Here is a 6,099-nt window from a genome sequence, read left to right on the forward strand (position 1 = left end):
CCCTAAACCGGTGACATATGTACATGGTTTGATGAAAGAACAGTGCAGTGGGCTGAATGACCTTTTTCTCATGCTATACTTATCTTTTTAATATTGCACTTTCTCATGTACTTTCCACTTCTATTGAACAGTCTTTCTGAGCACATGTGAATTTAATGCTTCACAGGTTAACAGGTTTCACCTTCTATTTGGCAGACTACAGTTAAACAGCAAGGCCAGGAATTTCCTCAGAGCTGCTTCCCCTCCGCCATTGTAAGTTCACCGGAAGTGCGCCGGAAACCCTGTTTAAAACAATGACAGTTTGCATTTATATAGCGCCTTTAACGCAGTAAAACGTCCCAAGGTGCTTCACAGGAGCGATTATCAAACAAAATTTGATAGCAAGCCACATAAGGAGATATTAGAGCAGGCGACCAAAAGCTTGGTCAAAGAGGTAGGTTCTAAAGGAGGAGAGAGAGGTAGAGAGGCGGAGAGGTTTTGGGAGGGAATTTCAGAGTTTAGGGCCGAGGCAGCTGAAGGCATGGCCGCCAATGGTGGAGTGATGAAAATCGGGGATGAGCAAGAGGCAAGAATTGGAGGAGCGCAGAGATCTTGTAGGGGCTGGAGGAGGTTCCAGAGATAGGGAGTGGGCGAGGCCATGGAGGGATTTTGAACACAAGGATGAGAATTTTAAAATCGAGGCGTTGCCAGGCCGGGAGCCAATGTAGGTCAGCGAGCACAGGGGTGATGGGTGAACAGGACTTAGGATACGGGCAGCAGAGTTTTGGTTGAGTTTACATACATAAATGGGATTTCCACTGTGCTGCCAGCAAAGTTAACGGAGTGGATTTTGACATTTAGGGTGAGCGACCGGGGGGGGGGGACGCACTGGTCAGCCACCCATTCCGGCGCTGAACAGGTACAGCTCACCAGATTGATCGCTGGAAATCGAGCCAAAATTGCGGCCAGCAAGGTAAGTTGCAGCATGGGGGGTTGTCTTCATGGAGGGTGAGGTCCTAGAACGGCAATGGCACAGGTTATTTTCGTGGACCACGGGGGAGCATTCCTCCGCTTAATTTACTTGAAGGCTTATCTTCAGAAGGACCTCTATCTCTTCCATGGCCCGTTGGAGCTGGTTCGGAGTCTGCACTGCGCAGGCTCCAACCAGCTCCTGCCTAAGTTAGCAATTGGGGTCCTGTTTACATCATAGCGACCCGATTTCCATAATAAAAGGAGCTTAGCGCCTAAAACAGGTGGACGCTTTGGACCCTTTCTAAATGGAGCCCGGCACATCGCCGACGGTAACTGGGGGGGGGGGGGGGGGGGGGTGGGCTGGGGGAGGGGGGGGGGGCGGTGGGCCGTAAGGTCACCGACCCCATTTCGAAGCCATTAACGCCCCATTAACATCGGGCGAGGGCAGTGAAAATCGACCCCGACATGTTTTAAAATGGTTTTCCTCTGCAGTCCAAGACGAATGGTTCAATTCTGTATGACCTCAACCATCCCACCTCCAACGGCACTCTAACATCAGGTTGTGCAAACCTTGGGCACTTCTGTCAATTGTAGGGGAAAGAAGACAAGAATAATTTTTCAAGCAGTGACCTTTCAAATGATTACAACTCTCTGAAAAGTCACTATTGGGTTGGTGAAATGGAAGGTGATGTTTTGTTGAGATCTCTCCTGTCCAGTCCTTAATGAAACCTGTGCTGTAAGCTGAGGTTGTCATGAAAGTGCCTAGAGAAGCTGCATTTGTATTTCTTTAAAGGTGCCTCCTAAATATGTCTATAGTGGGATCTGCCTTTGAAGACAGAGGAGTTTAAAGTTGACTTTCCATCATCACAGATTTCTATAAACGATGACGGTAATACGGGCTCTGTGGCTGGTTAGAACCTGTGGGCAAGAGGAGCTTGAGTCACTGGCCATGGAATTCCTGGGGAGGGGTTATAGAGAGGGGGGCTGGGGCAAATGGAACCTCCGCCCACCCACCGTGGAGGACCCTGACCCTGTTCAGAAATCCTGGGGTCAGGCTACTTTACGTATCTCGGCCAGGTGCCCACACCATTTCCGCTACATCTGGGGCATCCGGCAGACGAAGGTGGCGGGAACTCAGGAACGTTCAAAGAAAAATGCTCCCAGCTTCTTCTGACAGTGTGCTCTTCGCAAATAATTGATCAATAGAGGTGCAAAACCAGCCGGGGAATTTTGGGACTCCTCTTAAGAACATAAAAATTAGGAGCAGGAGTAGGCCCTACGGCCCCTCGAGCCTGCTCCGCCATTCAATAAGATCATGGCTGATCTTCGACCTCAACTCCACTTTCCCGCCCGATCCCCATATCTCTTGATTCCCTTAGAGTCCAAAAATCTATCGATCTCAGTCCTGAATACATTCAACGACTGAGCATCCACTGCCCTCTGGGGTAGAGAATTCCAAAGATTCACAACCCTCTGAGTGAAGAAATTTCTCCTCATCTCAGTCCTAAATGGCCGACACCTTATCCTGAGACTATGCCCCTTAGCTCTAGACCCTCCAGCCAGGGGAGACAGCCTCTCAGCATCTACCCTGTCAAGCCCTCTCAGAATCTTATACGTTTCAATGAGATCACCTCTCATTCTTCTAAACTCCAGAGAGCATAGGCCCATTCTACTCAATCCTCCACAACCCTACCAACGCTGGATGCCAGGAACTTTGTGCTCCGTCGCAAGAGGGTACGATGGGAACAAAGTCATGTAAAAATGTACCTCCTTATCTCTAACGATAGACTAGAGGGGAGGTTCTGTTTCCGTCTTCTTATGACTGCCTTGTCCAAATAATGCTCATAGTTAGGAAACATAAATAACAATGGTGAAATCCCAAGTTACGGGTTATTCGTTTTACTTATGCTGTTTATGTCATCACTCTAGCACTAACAGAATTTTACAGCACACAAGGAGGCCATTCGGCCCATTGTGTCTGCGCCGGCTCTTTGAAAGAGCTATCCAATTAGCCCCACTCCCCCTTGTTCTTTCCCCGTAGCCCTGCAAATCTTTCCTTTTCAAAGTGTATATCCAATTCCGTTTGCAGTGTTGCCAACCACAAATCCTATTTTACCTGGCTGGTTTGAGGCAGGGAGCTAGGCCAGCTCCTTATTTACATGTCCCTCCGGTGTGTTCCCATGCTGCTGCTTGCTGCTGCTGCTACAATTACTCCAAAGAGCTCGGGAAGGAAGAGCTTTTAAGTGCGGAAGGCTCCCCAGGCACCAACAAAGAATGAGAAATTCTCATCGGCAGGCAGCGAGTTATTTATTTTAAACATTTCCAATTAAATTGGCGGCTAAGTATAACCCTCAGGCTGCCTCATAGATGACATTATCAGCGGCGCTAGACTGAGACCCATGCGTCACTGGGAAAAGTTATTACAGTTCCATTGGTCCCATGTCAGTTGCTGCATTAACGTCAATTTCCATGTGCCTCCCTGCTCTGCGGATATCATGCACGGATGCTAATGGAGCTGCTGAAATTAAGCGTCTCACTGAATAAAGTTCTCGCAATGTTGAGGGATGAGGGACTCCAGTTATATAGAGAGACTGGAGAAGCTGGAGTTGTTCTTCTTACAGCAGAGATGTTAATGGGCGATTTAATAGAAGTGTTCAAAATTATGAGAGGGTTTGATAGAGTAAATAGGGAGAAACTGTTTCCACTTTCAGGAGGGTCGGTAACCAGAGGACACAGATTTAAATTGGCAAAAGGACCAGAGGGGAGACGAAAGGCAATTTTTTTAACGCAGTGAGTTGTTATGATCTGGAATGTGCTGCCTGAAAGGGCGGTGGAAGCAGATTCAATAGTAACTTTCAAAAGAGAACTGGATAAATACTTTTGAAAGGGAAAAAAATGTAGGCCTATGGGGAAAGAGCAGGGGGAGTGGGACGAGTCGAATAGCTCTTTCAAAGAGCCGGCACAGGCACAGTGGGCCGAATGGCCTCCTTCTGTGCTGTATGATTCTATGTTAATGCGGCTTGGTGTCAGTGATGACATCGGTCCTGGAGACCAGCATTGCATGTCAATAGGAAACTCTGCTGCAAACCTGTGAGAATTTATAACAGCCCCAGGGCTCCATAACAGCTCAGAGTTAACAGTGCATGGAAACGTACAATCATCTCAGTGGATGTGAAAGCTCTGGAATTATTTAAGAACCAATGTTGGGGGGAGAAATTGAACCTCGTTGCATTCTTCTTATGGGCGCAAAAGGGGATGCCAATTTCGGGAACCAGCGTCCAGCACCCCAAGGGGACGCGAAAGTTGTCTCACCCGAAATTGGGTCGGCCGATTTTTCTAGTTCCCCGGGCGGCCACCTAAAACAGGCATTAGGCCTCTCACACATGTAAACGAGGGGCCTGCCACCTGTTTTAGGGCCTCCTCTGCCAAATTGGTCAGGGCAGAGTGGAGCAAGCACCAGGCCTGCTCACCCATTTTAAATAGACGAATTTCGGGCCCCATTCAGGCACCAGGCTTGCTCACCCATTTTAAATAGACGAATTTCGGGCCCCATTCAGGCACCAGGCCTGCTCCGCTGAGGATTCTTCAGCAGCCGCTGTGGCTGTAGCAGTGGCAGCCACCAAAAGGTCAGTTTTTAAAAAAAATAAATTTTAAATGCTCCTGCCGAGCCAGAAGGAGCAGGAGATGTCCCCCTGACTCCAGGTTATGCCGATTGTGCCCCCACCACCTCCCCATTGTCAGTCCACTTCCCCTCTCCCCCTCCCCCCCCCCGCCTCACTCCGGGACTTACCTTCGGGCCTCTGCCGGCGAGGCAAGCGCCCTGAAATTCAACTATTTAAAATGGGCGAGCTGCCCGTGGAGCTACCGGGTCGGTTCACCCAAATAATGTTAATGAGGCCCAAGGCCCAATTTCGGGCCTTTTGGTTGGGGCCCGTGCCGCGTGCCCGGCTCCCCACTTCAGGCCCGAGAAGAAGCCTGAAGCAATTTGGCGTCCAGTAATTTAACATTCTTAACATCACTTAATATTCTACCCATCGATTTTCCCCACTAATCATCACATAGTACAACACCAGTTACATTTCAGCAACCCATGCTGCCCTATCAACCACCAGATTCATAAAGTGAATTATAAATCCATACACATCACAAATAATCGCTTAAGTGCCAACCTCCAACTAACCACAAGCAATGCTACGGGAGAGTTACTCACACAAATCTCCTGTGGTAGGTCAGAGCGTGCTCTGTTTTATAAGGGCAGGAGCATCATACCACGTAAAGCACAATTGCCCTGAATTTGCACGTGGTGAGTCGCACCGCTTTTACGCCAATAAAGAGCTGCGCCCGCCAATGGTCGAGAGGAGTGTTGACATCAGAATTTCCTGGATCAGATCATTCGCACGTGCTTTGGAGTAGTGATTGGTGCAAAACCGGAGTAAAATGGGATCAATCCGCTGTGGTGCATGGAAATTAGAGGACAGCCTTCGAAAAGCCAGGGCTGGCTCAAGATTTGCAGCAGGTAAGTAAGGAACAGTGCCTGGCTCACTCAGTTGACTGTCAGCAAGCTTGACTGTGTGGGATAGATTTTGACTTTGTGCGATAGTGTAAAACGGGCGATAGCGAATCGGCAGCCGTGTTACATCTCTCACGATTTTTATCTCCGTTGATTCCAGGGTTGAGTTCAATTGAGACAATGGAAATTCATTGTGAGGGTAACTCTTTCAGGGTTTAGTTCCTTTCGAACCACAGAATCATGGAATGATACAGTACAGAGGGCGGCCATTCGGCCCATCGTGCCTGTGCCGGCTCTTTGAAAGAGCTATCCAATTAGTCCCACTCCCCTGCTCTTTCCCCGTAGCCCTGCAAATTTTCTCCCCTTCAAGTATTTATCCAATTCCCTATCGAATCTACTTCCACCACCCTTTTCAGGCAGTGCATTCAAGATCATAACAACTCGCTGCGTAAATCTACGTATGAGAGATGTGCAGGTGACATGTTTATGAGGAAAGCTGATTGTCCGTGACTTAAGGGAACTTAATGAACTTTTTTTTAAAAAAGCAGGCAAAAAAATGCTCTTGACAGCTATTACGGAATGCTGACGTATGTAAGTAAAACTTTCCCATCACAATCAGTGTGGTCTCCCTCCACCAC

The sequence above is a fragment of the Heptranchias perlo genome, chromosome 18 (genome assembly GCF_035084215.1).
Source record: "Heptranchias perlo isolate sHepPer1 chromosome 18, sHepPer1.hap1, whole genome shotgun sequence".
Taxonomy (NCBI): domain Eukaryota; kingdom Metazoa; phylum Chordata; class Chondrichthyes; order Hexanchiformes; family Hexanchidae; genus Heptranchias; species Heptranchias perlo.